Raw genomic sequence first — 17,618 nt, 5'->3', positions numbered from 1 at the left:
CAAAGCAGCAATGAGGAAGAAGATGCCCCAGCCCTCTGCTGATCCCTTGATCAGCTGCACGTTGTTGACTGATCAGCATAGAAGTTGTGAAACAGGATATGAACTGTAGCCTCTCCCAGATCTACTAGCTGCTTGAAAGCTCTCAAACTCAAGAGGGATCATCTTTTAACATTCCTGAGGCTTGCTTTCAAGTGGTCCAATAAGTCAGGCATGTGCAAATTTCAGGGATGCAGATCCACTTAGTTTTTTTTTTTTTTTTTTACAAAGTGGTTCACTCAAGTTCCATCAACCCTGAATCAGGTGCACAATGGTCACTCAGAAGGTGGAGCCAATTAACTCACCCCATAAGACAGCGGTTCCCAAAGTTTTCAGGGCTGTGACGCCTTCAGAACCTGGGAGTCGCAGTGACGCAAAATGTGTCACATGACAATGTCTTCAGCTACTCCTGGGATCGGAGGTCATCACAAGCCTCCAAAGAGTGGCACGAGGGTCCGGACAGGCAGGAGGGTTTTTGCCAGTGTGCAGTTTTTGCACACTGCAGCCCTGCCTGCCATGCTGAGCCCTCCTGCAGCTGCTTGGAGGCTTGCGCCATGTTCTTCCTACTGGCTGAGTGGGTGGCCTGCAACACCCCAGTAAGCAGCTCGCAACGCCCCAGGGGGTTCCAATGCACACTTTGGGAACCACTACCATTAGTCATACACTAGGACAGCCATTTTCAGCCACTGTGCCATGGCACACTGGTGTGCCGCGAGTGGTCCATAGGTGTGTCACAAGAACTTGGGGGAAGGTCATTTATTAATAGGGCCAATGGGAGATGTGAGCCCCCACTGGCAGCATGGTGTGCCTTGTCAATTGTCAAAACCTGGTGGAGTGCCTTGACCATTTTAGTTACTTGTCAGTGTGCCGTGAGATGGAAAAGGTTGACAATCACTGCACTAGGATGACCTACAAGTACGAGTCTATTTCTGAAATTTTATAGATCAGAGAGCCTGTTTTTAAAAGCCATTGTGCTGATGCCATTAGTCAGGGGTGTCCAAAGTTTTTGGCAGGAGGGCCACATCATCTCTCTGACACTGTGTCGGAGGCCGGGGGAAAAAAGAATTAATTTACATTTAAAATTTGAATAAATTTACATAAGTTTACATAGATGAATATATTAAAGATGAACTTATATGAATGAATGAAGGTCTTGCAATAGCTCAAGGCCTATAAAAGGCCTTGCACAAAGCAAGGCTGGCCTTTCCTTTGCTGCCGCTACTGCATCACAGACGTGAAACAGCAAGCAGTGGAGGGAGCCGTCATCCCACAGCTCATGCAAGAGGTCAAACAGTTGCCCTCAAACCGAGAGCAGTTGCGAAGGGGCCAGTGCGGGCTCCAACAAATCTCCGGAGGGCCAGAGGCTCATTGGAGACTGGTGGTTCCCCGAGGGCCACATTGAGAGGCCTCGAGGGCCGCAAGTGGCCCCAGGGCCGGGGTTTGGGCACCCCTGCCATTAGTAAACAGGAATGAGAAACTCTTGTCAATCCACTCCATTGCAAGTCATGTAGCAATCTACTACTGGATCCTGATCTACTTTCTGCCAACCGTGTAAAAAGAGTTACAGTATCCCTTCCAGCAGATGAACTGCTGGCCACTACATAAGTCTGTCAAGTCACTACCATGCAAAATTCCATGCATTTTTTCTAAAGGGGCAAATCTTCCTTGTGAATGAGGTCCACTTGGTAAAAATTAGCATATCAGCATCCCTGAAAACATGTTTGCAGGTCATGATTCATAGTTATCTTTACCAAAGCAAATCTAGATCTGGATTTACAAAATGGCCTTCAACAGGACTCCAGTTATTCACACAGGCACAGAAATTCAGGAGGAGAAGGCAGCAGATGCACATAGAGTGAAGATCCTTGGACAAAGAAACTGATTATACGTTAAGTGTCCTGGGCCTCCCACAAGTCCAAAAATCTTTTCATAACTCCCCTGGAGAACACCCTCCAAACACATGACTTTTCCTCATTTACATTGGTATAAAGCCTGCCATTACTGTCCAAAAGTTCTGGGAATTGTCTTCAAGCAGCTCACAAAAATCCAACTAGAAACATGTGTAGGTGCATATTCCACAATAGTAAATCAGGGAGTACTATAGATCATCATACAGTATTTTGTGGATTGCTCAGATGAGCTCATCTGTACCAAATACAAGTTTGTACATTTTTCTTTTTATTACAGCATTAAACTTAATAAGGAGTTATTTGAACATGCTTAATGTCCTTTTTTAAAAAACTCCCTATTCCCCATTTCTCCCATATTTTTTCCCAGAAAGTGGATTAATTTGAATAACACGTAGTATTTATATGGCACTCTTCAGAACATTTCACATACGATATCCAAAGTAATCCTTACAGCAGTCTTAGAAAGTGGGCCAACCTCATTATATCATTTTACAGAGTGGAGGTGGGGGAAGCACTGAAAGCAGCAGTTTGTCTCAAACCATTTAGCAAGTTCATGGAGAGCAAAGAAGATTCAAGAGGTCCTACCTAGCTCGGAGTTGGTTGGTTCTTTTATGATCAAAAATGTATGTCCTGCCAAATCAAGCACAAAACCAATCAAAATCACTAGCAAATAAAAATCTACAACAAAAACTTTAAAAGCTGCAAGTAAACACCAGCACATGCAACCAGAGCATGGTTACTTAAAAGCCTGTGGAAAGAACACAAAAACAGGGCTTCAGCAACTATTGAAGGCTTGGTGCAAAGCAGATCTCCTGGGGCATGTCATTCCATACCTTGGGGGGTGTCGTACACTGCCAGGGTTTTGGGGGTGCTCAGAGTTCTTGGTTCTTGAACCCTAGAGCCCTCAAGGACTCTTGTTCGGTAGTACTGCCACCACCGTCTATGTGCCAGTGTCTCAGTCCAGGGACACTGAGACCCTCTAGGCTTAATTCTATCCCTTGTAGGCACTGAGCACTTTCTTTAATTAAAGCCTCAGTCCTCAAGTTACTAGTCCTCAATGAGTATTTGGTAGTTTGCTGACTGGCTAGACAGGATTCTGAACCTTTGTCCCCAACAGACAATGAAACAACTTAGTAAAAGGATTTTTACTTTATTAAATACATAGGGTGACATAAAGTTACAAAAGGCAGCAAATGCTAGAGGCATAAAACTTCTAGGAAACATATCAGCATTAAAATAACAAAGCTAACTGGCTATCTCTATTATTCCCTACTCTCACCTGGGTCAGCTTTCCTTTGTAGATCTTTCAGCTCCCAGTTACCTAAGAGGCCTCCTGGCCCTGGTGGATCAGGCTCTCCCTGCAGGATCTTGCACCCACAACCTTTTCCACCAAAAGAACACCAAAAAGACAACTCTTTGGGCTTTGTCCTTATACTTCTCATGTTAACAGGACTCAGGTGACTATGTACTCATTTAAACTGTCCAATCAGAAACTCTTGGGGACAGAATCTTCCAGAAGTGGGGCTGGATGCTAGTCCTCTTAGTTCTTCCCCTCCCCACTGGAGATCTACAGCTGCATTCCATCTTTGATGGGCATCTTAGGTGCTACATTATCACCTACCACTGAGTTGTTCATTCCGTTGGCTGTTGTTACTCACATCCTTGCAGCTAGGAACTGCAAGCCACTTCTCTGTTACTGGTTTACCTTGGTTCAGGCTCCACATGCTACTAGGCCTAAACTGTACATATTCATGACAGGGGGCCACCACAGAGAAAACTGTCTCATGCATCACCACCAGCCAAGACTCAAAATGTAGAAGAATATGTAAGAGATCTTCTTCTGCTGATATTAATGAGGCAGATTCCGGGGGGGGTGGGGTGGTCCTTTATGTATCCTAGTCCTAATTCATTCAGACTTTCCATTCTGAACTTCACTTGACCAGCAATTATTCCAGGGGATTCAAAGGAGTCAGGGCACAATCCTTCCAACTTTCCAGCACTGAGGTAGGAGCAATGCAGCTCCAAGGTAAGGGAACAAACATCCCCTAATCTTGAAGAAGCTTCCTTGACTGCCACCCAACTGCAGGATGCAGCACATGCCCCATTGGCACAGCTATGTCAGTGAGGGAAAGTTGGTTAGGATTTGGGCCCCGAGTCATTTCAAAGAACCTTGGTACTTTTTAATGAGTCCTGCATTAGAAAACTTGATTAGCAGTGGGTGGCACTCATTGTTGAAAGTTTCGTCGAAAGCTGTCTTGAACAAAAGAGAAGCAAGGTTCAATATTTTAAACAATTTCCACACTGGTGGGTTTGGACTAAACGATGGCCAAACCATCAATGCCAAAAACAAACTGATTGTGTATTAGTGGTAATGAATCAACTTTCAGAACCACAAACCATCTCATCTCTTTCTCTTCCATTGTCTGTATTGCTAGTAGTCTGGGATACAGATCCAACTCTGGAGAAGCGTTTGGTGTACAATACCTACAGGGAATGAACAATAGCGCATGCAGGATGTGTTTAGTGTACAATACCAACAGGGAGTGGGGGTGGGCTTGGAGGGGGAGGACTAAGGACAACTGGGTAGAGAGGTAATGGATCCGGCTGGCAATAATGCATGCTGGATCTTATCTTCACCATTTTAAACCTCCCCTTCTTTTCTTTCCTTGAACATATGCCACCAAAAGAGATGGTATACGTCTGAGAAGACCCACAGGTGGCCCCAGGACCCATGTAGAGCTATGTATAAATGTTTTTTTACTTGCTTCCCTCCTGTTCGCCCTTGGGTCACCCTCACTGCTGAATGCTACACGTGCCTTTTTGGTGTGGCTTCATGGGGCTGCTGGTGGGGGATAAAACTGGGGCCTTAGTCTCATCCTCAGTTATCATTGGCCTAAAGCAGAATGGTGACATGGCAGAGAACAGAGTTCTTGCAACTTGACTAACTGAACCCAAAGGGAAATTGTGGCAGATGCCATTTCTCATCCCTTGCAGATTCACTGCATGGTTGCCACATATGCAGGAATTCCAAGTAAATATACAACAGGGAGCATAAAGTACCAAAGGAGGCTTGAAGACAGATGGTAGTCACATCAGATCCTCCTGAAGCTTAGCAGATTGATCAGTGTCTTGATTCGAAACTGACACCTTACATATGCCATGATGAAAGAAAAGCAGGACAGGAATACAACTAAAAAGAGGTTCTGGAGCCTCCTCTAAGGTATCTGATAAACCAACATGAAAAAAAAACCATGTGAAAATTCTACACAGCGCTGTTATCATAAAGAACACAGAGATCATGAACTCAGGAGGTCACAAGCAAAAGTGGTGCAAAACTGAAAGAAAGAAGAAAATCTCTCCATGGTGATACTTCTACCTTGGAGTTAAGTTCCCAGTTTGGGGGGAGGGGGAGTCACAGCCTTGCCTAAGATTTCTTTTTTTTTTTTTTTATGAACAGAGGATTCCATGTGACAAATAAAAGTAAACAAGAAAGGTCTTTCAAGGCATGATTTATTTTTTTATAAAGCTTATATTCAACCCTCAGCCAAAGAAAGTTCTCCTGACAGCAATTACATAGAAATAAGCAAACAATAAAACAGGAACAACATTAAAAACAGCATAGCACACAGTGGGTTGTTGCCAGAGAAAGTAAATACTGATTTTAAAAAAAAGGAAGATGACAGGTTAGTCGTGACAAGCTAGCTCTGGCCATCTTGTCTTCACCAATATCAGTAGTGCTTAAGATTCCGTTTCTTTGGATACAACACAGAAACCTCTTCTTGGCTAAAGACAATGCAGCAGATCTGCCCTGGACTGGGTCCTCAATAGCATCCCCTGCCTGTTCCCCTGATGGCATGTTGGGCAATGGCACTGCCACAGGTACTAAGGGCTCAGGGGTTGTCCGGGCCAGCAGGCATGCCTAGTTCTGATGAAGCCCCTGTTGCCACCTGCCCAATCTCAGAACACAAGGCACCTGGAGGTGAAGGGCCTCCAATACAGATCTTAACTTGCAGGCAGGCACTTGCAGGGGGAGATAGCCTTGAAGTTACCCAAACTAGAAGGGCTTTGAAAAGCTAAACATCAGCACATGGTATTGGCTGTAGTCTCTTTCTGAGCACAGTCAATTTGCTTCAAACCAGCATGGCATACTTCTTAGGAGAAGTGAACTGAAAGAGTCACAGCCAGTATCTATTCTTTATTATCATCATGAGATTTCACATTTTTGCCAAGCTGTTCACAAGCTAGGAACTAGAAATATACATGCTATCTCAGTGGTTCTCAAACTTTTTAGCCCAAGACCCACTTTTTAGAATGGCAATCTGTCGGGACGCGCTGGAAGTGATGTCATTAACCTGGAAGTAATGTCATGGCTGGAACTGACATCATCAAGCAGAACAATTTTTTAACAATCCTAGTCTGCAATCCTGCCCACACTTACCCATTGACTATCATTGTTAAAAGCATATACATGATAGCCGGTTAACAATACAGAAATCCCCAAATGCAGTCACATACCATGTTGGCATCAAGTCTAATATGCTAAAAATTAAAAATTGAAATGAATGGGGACCCACCTGAAACTGGCTCACAACCCATCTCGCAGGTCCTGACCCACAGTTTGAGAAACGGCGTGTTATCTCAATTAGCCAATATTTATAGAGGTCATCCCTACTGCACTCCAAACAGCAAAGAATAAAATATGTCACATCAACCTGTGCTTGCTGGCCTCAACAGCAGCAATACCAAAATCACACCTGCTGGGAACAATCTCTCTTTTCTGATACCACTAATAAATCAATCACTGGCCTTATTTTACCTTTAATTAAATACTTTAATGGAAATGTTGGGAAAGTTATGCTTTTAGATGGTTAAATTATATTCAATCTGTATTACAGCTCTTGGTTTTCTCCCTCTCCCCCAGGTCTGCAGAACCCTGAATGGATGGGCCAGTCCTGATGGGCCAGCAGTCCAATTAATAATAAATCATCATCATCATCATCTTTATTTCTATCCCGCCCTTCTCCCTAAAGGGACCCAGGGCGGCTCACAACATATAAAAAGAGATTAAAACATAATTTCACAAACAGATAAAAACATATTAAAAACACATTAACAGAAACCATAAAAACAGTAGTCAGATAAAAATCAGATACATACATACTGAGACTTTCATGTACAGAACGTCCAACAGTCCAATTAAAAGTGTCTGGGCTTTACTGGCTGTGGTCCAACAAAATGTCTTTCATCTGACATCCAAACTGGTAAAAAGGGGCTTCACATGTAGAATAAAGGAATACAATATAGAGCATGCAACAAATCAAGACCTCAAACACTGCCTCTTGGGGCAAGAATAGGTACGGTATGTTACCCAGAAGGTCCCTATTTTCACCTACAAAATATGGGAAGATATGCAACTGTCACTGTGGATGTGAAGACTTTACGCAGATATATCCCAAATAGCACTCACTTGTTCCGGAAATATCCAAGCCAATACCTTGACAACAATCACTGCTTGCCACTCAGCGACCTCATCAATCTCACACCAAGCCCCCATTCGACCTTTGTTTGTATTGGGCAAAGGCCATGAAGCCAGTAATGAACTGCAGTCTATTTTCTTTCTTATAGGTGGTTATTACAATACAGAACACATTAAATACTAACTAGAAATCAAGCACGTTTCATGCACAAAGTACTTTACATCAGTGGTTCTCACAGATTTAGCACCAGGACCCACTTTTTAGAATAAGAATCTGTCAGGACCCACCAGAAATGATGTCATGACCGGAAGTGACATCATGAAGTAGGAACATTTTTAGCAATCCTAGGCTGCAAACCTACCCACAGTTACCCAGGAATAAGTCCCATTTACTATCATTGTTAAAAGAATATACATTGCAGCTTGTTAAAAGTACAGGTCTGTAACATTTCCCCAAATGTAGCCACATACCATGCACATACATACCACATCAAGTCTAATAAATTGAAAATAAAATATTGAAATTAATGGAGACCCACCTGAAACTGGCTTGCAACCCACCTAGTGGGTCCCAACCCACAGTTTGTGAAACATTGCTTTACATTATTCCCATATGTCCCCTTCCCATATGTCCTAACAACAGTCCTGTAAGGGAGGATATTACAATACTTATGGCAAGGAAGGTTGCCAGTGTGGAAGCTACAGTTAGCTACTCTCAATCATAGGCCCGAGGAAGGGACAATATTACTGAACCTCTGCTGAGAGATTTGCAGTGGTTGCCAGTTTGTTTCTGGGTTGAATTCAAGTGACATGTTCACCTTAAAGCCCTCAATAGGGCTTTTCTGTTCCTTTCCTTCCACTTTCCAACAGGAAGACCTTCTCCCACATCAAGCCTGTACAACTTGGAACACACCAAGCTGGACACAGCCTGCTTAGAGCTTAGAACAGCCTCTGTTTTTATACTTTGAGGCAGCTCAGAAAAACAGAAACCCTATCAAGCCTCTGATGAACCGCCAAACATGACTGTAGGTCTTCAAGTGTGCAGGAATGAAACCTCATTCAACTTTCTCTTTGCCCTCCAGTGTTGTCTGAGAAAACTCCAGTCCTTGTTCTGCATTCTTCAGTGGTTAGGATGGCGACTACCAGAGGCCTCACTTTGTCACTGCCATTGGGACTAGTCTGTGCTGTTCACGCCACAGCACATGCCCGACTCTCTCTCTTACCTAGGCTTTTCTTCTGAGCTCTCACATGATGGGTTGCTTTCCTATATGGTGCAAATGAGAACCAAAGTTATCAAGAGGTTAGAGCACCTTCTGGAGAAGTAAAGGCTGTTTGGGGCCTTTTAGATTAGAGGGGGGGGGGAAATCACATTACATATTTATAAAAATTATAAAACATGTAGAGCAGTGGTTCTCAAATGTTTTGGTACTGGGACCTACTTTTAGAATGACAATCTGTTGGGAACCATCAGAAGTGATTTCATTAACCTGGAAGTGATGTAATGGTCAGAAGTGACTTCAATTTAGGCTTCAAATCTAAGCTGCAATCAGCCAAGTGTCCCATTATACAGTGCGCTTGTGCTTTATTTTGCATATTTTGAATTTTTGCAAATTCAAACATTCCAGCTCAAAGCAGAACAAAGACTTTAATCCTTCTCCAACCACACAGCCCTCCCCCCCTTTCCAGTTTCCCATCTTCTCCCCTATTCAGGGTAAAGCATCAGGAGCATGCCTTGCCCAGCAGCTCTGTACCCTGCATTTTCAGCAGTGGCTGAGCTAGGTGCTATGCGGCCCACCTGGAATTGGTTCATGACCCACCTAATGCATCCCGACCCACAGTTTGAGAAATGCTGGTGTAGCGAGAAGGGAGAAAGAAATGGGGGGACCACCCAATAACCTCAAATTCATAAAAGATTCAGAACAGAATATGTTCTGTTTAAACAGCAAGGGAGGGGATCAGCACATGGAGAAGGGCATATCTCAACTCTTTAGAACCACTTTGTGGCACCAGTCAAGGCCACACCCCAAAGACTACTACTTGCCCTAGGAGTGGTGCCAATCAAAGCTACTCTCTCAAAGCTGACAACAACTTTGGTGGCAGGATTACCATTGGGATTGCAATGTGCATAAGCATCCCCTCCCTGCATGCTGCAGTCCAAAACCTAATTGCCTTTCCTGCAGCTGCTACTTAACTCATAGTTGAAAGGTTTATCAATGACTTATGACAGTTAAAAAGGAGAGGCTCCACATATGGAGACTGCTTGTCCTTAGAGCAGGAGGTGATGGGGGCAAACGGGAGGGCTCCTATCTTTTCATAATCCTGTTTATAAGCTTCTCAGATGCATCTGGTTTAACACTGTTAGAGACCTTTGGTCTGACCTAAATGGTCTGATCCAGCAGGGACTTATCACACCCCAACGATACTGCGTTGTATTAAAAAATTTAACCAACACCATGAAAATTGGGGTGCTCAGGATCAAGATGAAGATCAGCTTCAAACTAAGTAGCCCAATTTAATCTGAATTGCAGACTTGGACCCGGAGCCTGCAGGCTCCTAGCCTGTAGATATTAGTTTCCTTATCGTTCAGTATTGAGTTCACTGGCAGCTCAAGCCCATAGCTAGGATATCAGGTAGGTTTCAAATGTCTATGATCTTTGCTTTGATAACTTTTCTGCTTCAACAACAACAAAATCAGGGAAGAAAAATGTATTTAGAGAAGTATTATGAACAACTGAATCTCCACTAACCCGGCAGAAACCTAGACCTACACCTGGCAACTGGAATTCTTATCTGTTTCAATGGCACTTACCTCCAAGTACTTCAGACTGGACTTTAAAACTGGACCAGAGGCATCACTAGGATTTGCAACATCTGGTGCCAGAACTCACTGTGTCACCCGCATGATGGACCTCCTCACATTCCAGACCATACAGAATAAATTACAGTAATGTTCGTGTAGCCTAAATGCAGCAGCATCACTAGAGTCAGTGTAACCCTCATTAACTTTATTTAAATATAGAACATTACAGGTCACCCAACAAATCGGTGACCAACAAAAATAAATGGCCAACTTGATGACACTCTCACACCTGAATAAGAGCTTTAGTGTTCACACTCATATAAGGAAATGAGAGCTGACTTATACTAACACCTTATTGGTTCCCTGCTGTGTCATAACAGCACCGCACTGGCTCTTGGAACATTCAGTCTCATTGGTCAGTTTTGCGTTAAGGAAAATCCACTTTTTGTTACATAAGGCAGTTGTGTTTTCTGGTTATTTGGCTATAACAGGGGTCTCCAAACCCCGGCCCCGGGGCCAGATGCAGCCCACGGTGAGACTTTATCCAGCCCGAAGCCAGCCTCTGATCCCCTGAGCACCTCTGACCAAGCTGACCAAACACAACCAGAGTTATGCTTGTGTTGTGAGGGAAGGGGGGTCCATTTAAGTGTGTGCTTTATTTCTTGGGCTAAGTTCTGGACATTTGAGTCCATTCATTTATTCATTCATCTAAGTTCCATCTTTAATGTATTTATTTAAATTTTGTATTTACCATAGATACTCCCATATAGTAAGTAAAATTTTTGCCAAGTAATCAAGCTCAAATTATCACTTTGCCTTATCTTCGGGTCAATCAGAGGGCAGCGCTTTCAACTCTGAAAAGTTTGTTTCTTGCTAAAGCAGCAGGTAGGCACCACTCATTGCAAAGATCATGTTTCTATAGTAACTTTCCTGGGCAATTCCAGCCACAGTTAACCTTTTATTCTCCTCCATTCCCTTTTGCAAATGCATGCATTTGGCAGAGGTCTTTTTTTTCCAATACCAGGATGGGATCCCCTTTCCATTTGAAGCAAAGTCCCAGGCTACAATTCAGTGCACCATTACTTAAGAATAACAACCATGGAAAACAGCGGGTCTACTTCTGAGTAAAAAAGGTTGCAAATATATGCAGCTGCATCTCTCTGCTGTGAACTGAATTGCACACTCTCAGGTATGTGTTATGGGTTGCATGTTGTACGTAGAGCTTCTGGCTTAACACACCAGACACCTTAAAGGTGGATTTGATTCATGGATCTCCTGCAGTGGTTCCCAATCTTTTTCACTTGCATATCCCTTGGCAGCCCATTTCCATAAATTGTACCCTTCATATTAGCAAAATGTTTGTAATAATACAAGCCCTCATCTCCTCTCTATGAAAACCCAGATTTCATGTATTCATCACATACTTTCTCTTTTTATCTGTTTGAAGAACAGAAGACTGCCTTTGCACTGTTTTGCACCAGAAGTGTGCTGAGAAATTCTGAGTGATTGATCACTTTCCATATTATGTTTCAGCTTTTTTACTGTGCTGGTTATCAATCACTGGTTCATACATGAATTGATGACCAAAAACTAGCTATTGGTGGGGCTTTCAACTAGCCAACTAGCTGGCCAACTAGCTTCCTCCCTTCCTGCCTTGCTGGTCCTTGCAAGGCACTTCTGTCTTGATGGAAAGCATTCTGGAACAGGACCTGCCTTTTTCTGCCATTATTCCATTCTTTTTCAAGTACCCCTAAAGGTCCTGTTGAGTGTCCCTGGGAGCACAGGTTGAGACTAATTATTCGAATGGGTTCCCTTCCAAGCACTCACATGGATGGCAAAAAACACCCTATAGCAAATCAATTTTAAAAAAAGTTTCTTTGCTCCAGTGATTTAAAAACAGCCTTGCTGACCTTTGTGATGTAAGAGTCATTAAGAAGAGAATCTGTAGGCGCTTCACTCAGCCCCTCCCTTCACCAATGGAAAATGATCACCTTTCTTTCATGTGCTCAGGGGGAAGGGAGGGATTGCCTGGAGAGAGAAGGATTGATGGATTGTGAGCAGCTGCCCTCTCTCTCTCTCTCTCTCTCTCATTAAGGAGGCTATTATTAAAGGACTGTTAAGTTTTTTAAACTGATTTTAAAGGAGTGCATTTTTCCCCTTCTCCAGGGATCAGCACATTCCTTCTCATTTGCAGGGGCCATTTGTGTTGAGTCAAATCCGTGTATAACAAATCCATGTATAAATAGGCTGGACCCCTACATGAACACCAGCTTGGGAACCACTGTTTTACTGGTATGTTGTTTACAGTGCACTTACTATGATAGTGTTTACAAAAAGGTGGTGAAGACCAGATTTTAAAAAGAACAAAAATGTATCTTGTGATCTTTTACTATGTTTTTAATAAATTAGAGACTACAGTTCTTAGGTAACAATTAGTGGTAGGTTATTTTTCAGGATCTGGCCTTGGGTAAAATCAGACAAAACTATAGTCAGACACCCCCCAAGTTTAACCCCCGACTTATCCGAGGGCCATAGAAAATTCCATGATTGCTGGCTCAAAATCTGCCCTTGACTTATCTGTGGGGTAGGCTGGTGTCTGCGGAGATTCCCCCCCCCCGCCCTTGACACTGTGCTAAATATTTAATACAGCCCTTCGGTTGAAAGGTTTAGAGATCCCTGGGCTATAACATTTGATAGAATATAGATATTTCAATGTGGCTTGTTTCATTGCATTCTATGTTTCATTACCCATTGAACCATGATGATATTATTTGAAAATACAAGATTTTCACAATTTTGGCCAGTAGTGGTGTCATATACACCCTGAGAGTGTCACCTGACCTGGTGCTGTTTGCACCCCCTTAGTGATGCCACTGAGTTGCAATTCTAAACACATTTCCTAGGAAGGAAGGCCCATCATATCAATAGGACCTATATCTGATTAAACACGTTTAGAAGAATTTATCTGCAAGACAGACTTCTGAAATCATTTCTAAAAGGAGCAACTAATTATAGTGGAAACTCTTATGTCCCTTGGCTGTTGGGCCAATGCCATGTACGAATAAAATGGAAGGAGGGTGGAGGTGAAATCGTAATGAATGTCAATAATTATTCCAAAAGCATAACTACAGATATCTTTCTGAAAGCAAAGAAATGTGAGCAAAATTGGCATGAAAAATTGGATTTAAATAGGTCTTCCATAATTCATTTCTGCACTGATTCCCAAGATCAACAACAATTTGGAGCAAAAAGCCATTGCTTAGTAGATACTATGGAGATTTCTAACCACTTAAAAAAAACTTTTCCACAGCCCAATCCTATGAATGCCTACTCAGAAGTAAGACCCCATTATAGTCCAAGGAGCTTACTCCCACAAAATGTGGACAGGACTGCAGCATCAGCAGACTTGTAAGTAGAAAACGGGTTCGTTTCTCTCCCCCACCCCCAGCATCCCCAAAAGACTCAGCTTTCCAGACATAGAGCCAGCACAAGGCATGCCTCATGGAAAAACTTGAAACTTGTTGCAGAAGGAGAGCGAATCACAGAGCGCTCCTGAGGCCCCTGCAAGGAGCAAGGGAGAGGACTGGCTGGGCTGGAAAGCACTCAGACACCCTCACAAGCTGTCATCCAGTTGCGCTGCTCCATCCAGCTGCAAAAAAGCACGTTTTTGCAGAGATTAACTAATCATCTGGAGACACCCTTGGAAAAACAACATGTTGCAACAACAGACCACATGGCCCCAAAAACTTTTCAGCCACAAGCAGAAACCTCCTTCTGGATGGAGTTTAAAAGTCACAAGATTTTTCAAGATCGATGTGAACTCACAATGAGCAAAACTATCAGCCACAGAGAGAGCCCCTGGACTCTCACAGAGCCCTGAAAACCAGACCAGTGGCATAGCTAGAGGGGGGCAAAGGACTAAGTTAGAGGGGAGCACTGAGCCAGAGGGGAGGTGCTTAGCACTAAGCTGGGGGGGTAAAGTGGCGTAGCCAGAGGGGGGTTAGTTAGAGGGGAGCACTGAGCCAGAGGGGTGTGTGTGAAGCACTAAGTGGTGTGGCTAGAAGGCGGCAAAGCACTAAATTAGAGGCACTAAATTAAAGCACTGAGCCAGAGGGGAAGGTGCTTAACATTAAGCACTAAGGTGGGGGGAGGTGAAGCAATAACTTAAAGGGAGCACTGAGCCAGGGGGGTGCTTGGCACTAAGCTACAGAGGAAAGGAAACACTAAGTGGCACAGCTAGAGGGGGGAAAAGCACTAACTTAGAGGGGAGCAATGAGCCAGAGGGGAAGGTGCTTAACATTAGATACTAAGCTGGGGTGTGTGTGTGAAGCACTAACTTAAAGGGGAGTACTGAGCCGGGGGGGGGGTGCTTGCCACTAAGCTGGGGGGGTAAAGTGGCGTAGCCAGAGGGGGGCGAAGCACTAAGATAGAGGGGTGCACTGAGCCAGGAGGGAGCTTAGCACTAAGTTGGGGGGGAGCACCAAGTGGAGAAGCCAGAGCGGGGGCGAAGCACTACGTTGTGCAGGGAGCCCCACCGCAGCGTGCAAGCGGCCCCTCCCCTTCGGAGCCATTCCGGGCGAGGAGAGCGTGAAAGCCCAACGCAGACGGCAGAGCGCGCCCTGCTCCGGACGAAGAGGGCGCGGACCAGGAGCCGATGCTCTTGCAAAGGATGGCGATGGGGGAGGCCAGTGGGCTGCTGGGGGCCGGCCACTCACGCACTCACCCAGCAAGAGCAGCCGGTGGGTCTGCCTGTACTGGCGCTTCTCCGCCTTCAGGTACTTGTCGATGCTCTTGCTCCTCTTCTTCAGGACGCGCAGCTGCTCCTTGGTGAGCGCCGCCGTGCCCAAGGGGCAGAGATCTCCGCGCTCCAGCTGCTGCGGGGCATCCCCCTCGCAGTGTCCGCAGGCGTGCGGGATGGGCGGGTGGTCCTGCTGCAGGCTGTAGCACATCCCCATGGCTGGCTGGCGCAGAGCGCGCAAGGCGAGCGGGGCCACCCAGACCCGGCACGGGGCGCACGCGCTGGAGATCCGAGTGCGCTCAGTGCGCGCTCTCTCCTTGCTGCTGCTGGTGCTGCCCCTGTTAGCCCGAGGCAGGCATGCTCTGGTGCTGAGCCGGTCCTCCTCCTCTTCCTCTTGGGCTCTGGGGAGGGGATCCTGCCTTCCGGGGGTTGCTCTGCAAGGGGACCTTCTCCCGGCCGCTCAAGGGCGCATCTCTTCGCCCTGTGGGTTCATCTTTCCCCCCCCATCATAAAGAGAAAGTGGCACACACACGTGACCGGGACTGGGACGCCTTTACCGTATTCTCCAGAAAGAAATCGAAGTGGTCAAAGTCCCTTCTCCATGGCTGGTGGGCTGTTTTGTGTGTGGGTGCCCTTTCCCCCCCAAAAAGTTCCTGGATCAAAATGGTAAATTGTAGTGTCAGGTGCCTTCATCCCAAAGGGCACATCTGACTAAATGATCATTATAAGTTATTGTATTATCACTTTAAAATGCACTAGTCAGGGCTGGGCAAACTTTCAACTTTAGGGATCCTGGACCTTTAACAATTGTTTAGGAGTGAGAATTTCAGCAGGTGCAACTTGTCATCTACAAGAGGAGAAGCTGCACCTGCTGAAATTCCCTCTTCTATACAATTGTTAAAGGTTCAGGATCCCTCAACACCCAAATGTGGTGGTTTGTGGTTTTTTTCAGATATTTTAAAAGCCATTTCTGCCCAATGTTGCATATAAGCAACAGGGATCAAATTTGTGGGCCAGGCAGAAATGGGTTAACACCAACAAATTGTAACACACACACACACACACACACACACACACACACACACACAGTGGCATAGCTAGAAGGGTTCCAAAGCACTAGGTTTTGCAGGGAGCCTCACTGCTGTGTGCAAGTGACCCCTTTGGAACCATTCTGGGCAAGGGGAGCAAAACGGAGGCATGCCTCCTCCTGCCTGGAATGGCTCCAAAGGGGAGGGGGAGAGGCCAAAAGTATGCTGGCAGCGGTGCTCCCTGCAAAACTTATTGCTTTGCACCCCCTCTAGCAACGCCACTACATGTAACAAAACCGGGCACCTGTCAACACCTTTGTCTGTTGATTTCTAGGAGAGAGTGTCAGTTTAACTCTCCCACTGAAATTAATGGGTCTTTGAAAGATTATGCATCACCTCTGGATTGTGCCTAGTGATGTCAATGGGGAACTTCTTTAGGAAGGAACCTAGGAAGCAATATTTGGTGGAGTCAGGCCCCTGGTCCACCACTAATTCAGCATTGCCCATCCCAACTACCAGCAGCAGTTCAGAATTTCAGGCAGGAATTTGTTTCTCCTCCTGACCTGGAGATGCAAGGAATCGAACATGGGGACTTTCTGCATGCTCAGTATGTGCCTTAAGTGATGTGGCAGGGTGCTACTACAACCAGGGCCGGCTTTAAGCCAATTGGACAAATTGCTGCCAATTGGGGCCCTGTGCATAAGGCCTCCCCTACTTGGGTAATCTAGTCTTGTATGCAATTTTAGATTTAGATTCATTTGGTTCATTAACTTGCAAACTGTTTTTAAGTGCCACATTTTGATTGGTTTCTATTCTACTTTAGAGATATAAAGTCTATAATTTTCTTTATTTTTCTAAGATTCTACAGACCTTGACTGTGAACCTGAGGCCATCCAGCTCCTAAGGCCAGCCCTGGCTATAGCCATATGAAATCTTAAGCATTTCTTTTCCTAGAAACTGATGATGTCTGGGAGAACATATCTCAACTAGGTATATGGGTTCAGAAGGTTACTGTTTGTTTCAGTCCCTACTGTCTCAGTCCTGCTTGTGCATTGCTTGACTTCTCATCACTTGCTTTCATAAAACACTATGTGAAATTTCACATTTCAGAGCATTCCATTTCAGAGTATTGTGTTTGCAGCCATATGACCAAGTGATACAAGAGTCTATATGTGTTGCTTGGGGTGCACATACAATGCTGGTTGCAGTCCAGAAGTCAGTTTGAGCAGGCCCAAGCCCCCCTGCACTGGCTGCTGGGTGTTGCAAATGGGCCAACTCAGGAGTCAGCTGGGCTGACATGGAGGCCTGTGCTGGCTCCTGAAGCCCAGATTCACCCCTATACTGCCTAGGGAGGGTAAGTTTGCACCGGGGTGGCAGAGGGCTATGGGAGGGTGGAATGGAGGTGAGGAGAGGGGTTTGGGCCCGGGAGGGGGTGGGATTAGCCACAGTAACATAGGCTGTGTCCTAACCCCTGGCCTTGGCCCAAGCAGCCTTACATGGGCTGCTCAGATTTGTACCAGTTTCCTTTCCTCTTTAGATTTTGGAGAGGCACTAGAAGATGCAGAAGGTTATATTTAGTGCCCAGGCCATTAACTGAGACAGTGGGAGCAAGTGTTCTTCTGTCTGCAAA

The sequence above is a fragment of the Tiliqua scincoides genome, chromosome 4 (assembly GCF_035046505.1).
Source record: "Tiliqua scincoides isolate rTilSci1 chromosome 4, rTilSci1.hap2, whole genome shotgun sequence".
Taxonomy (NCBI): domain Eukaryota; kingdom Metazoa; phylum Chordata; class Lepidosauria; order Squamata; family Scincidae; genus Tiliqua; species Tiliqua scincoides.
Note: the sequence above shows the minus strand (reverse complement) of the source record.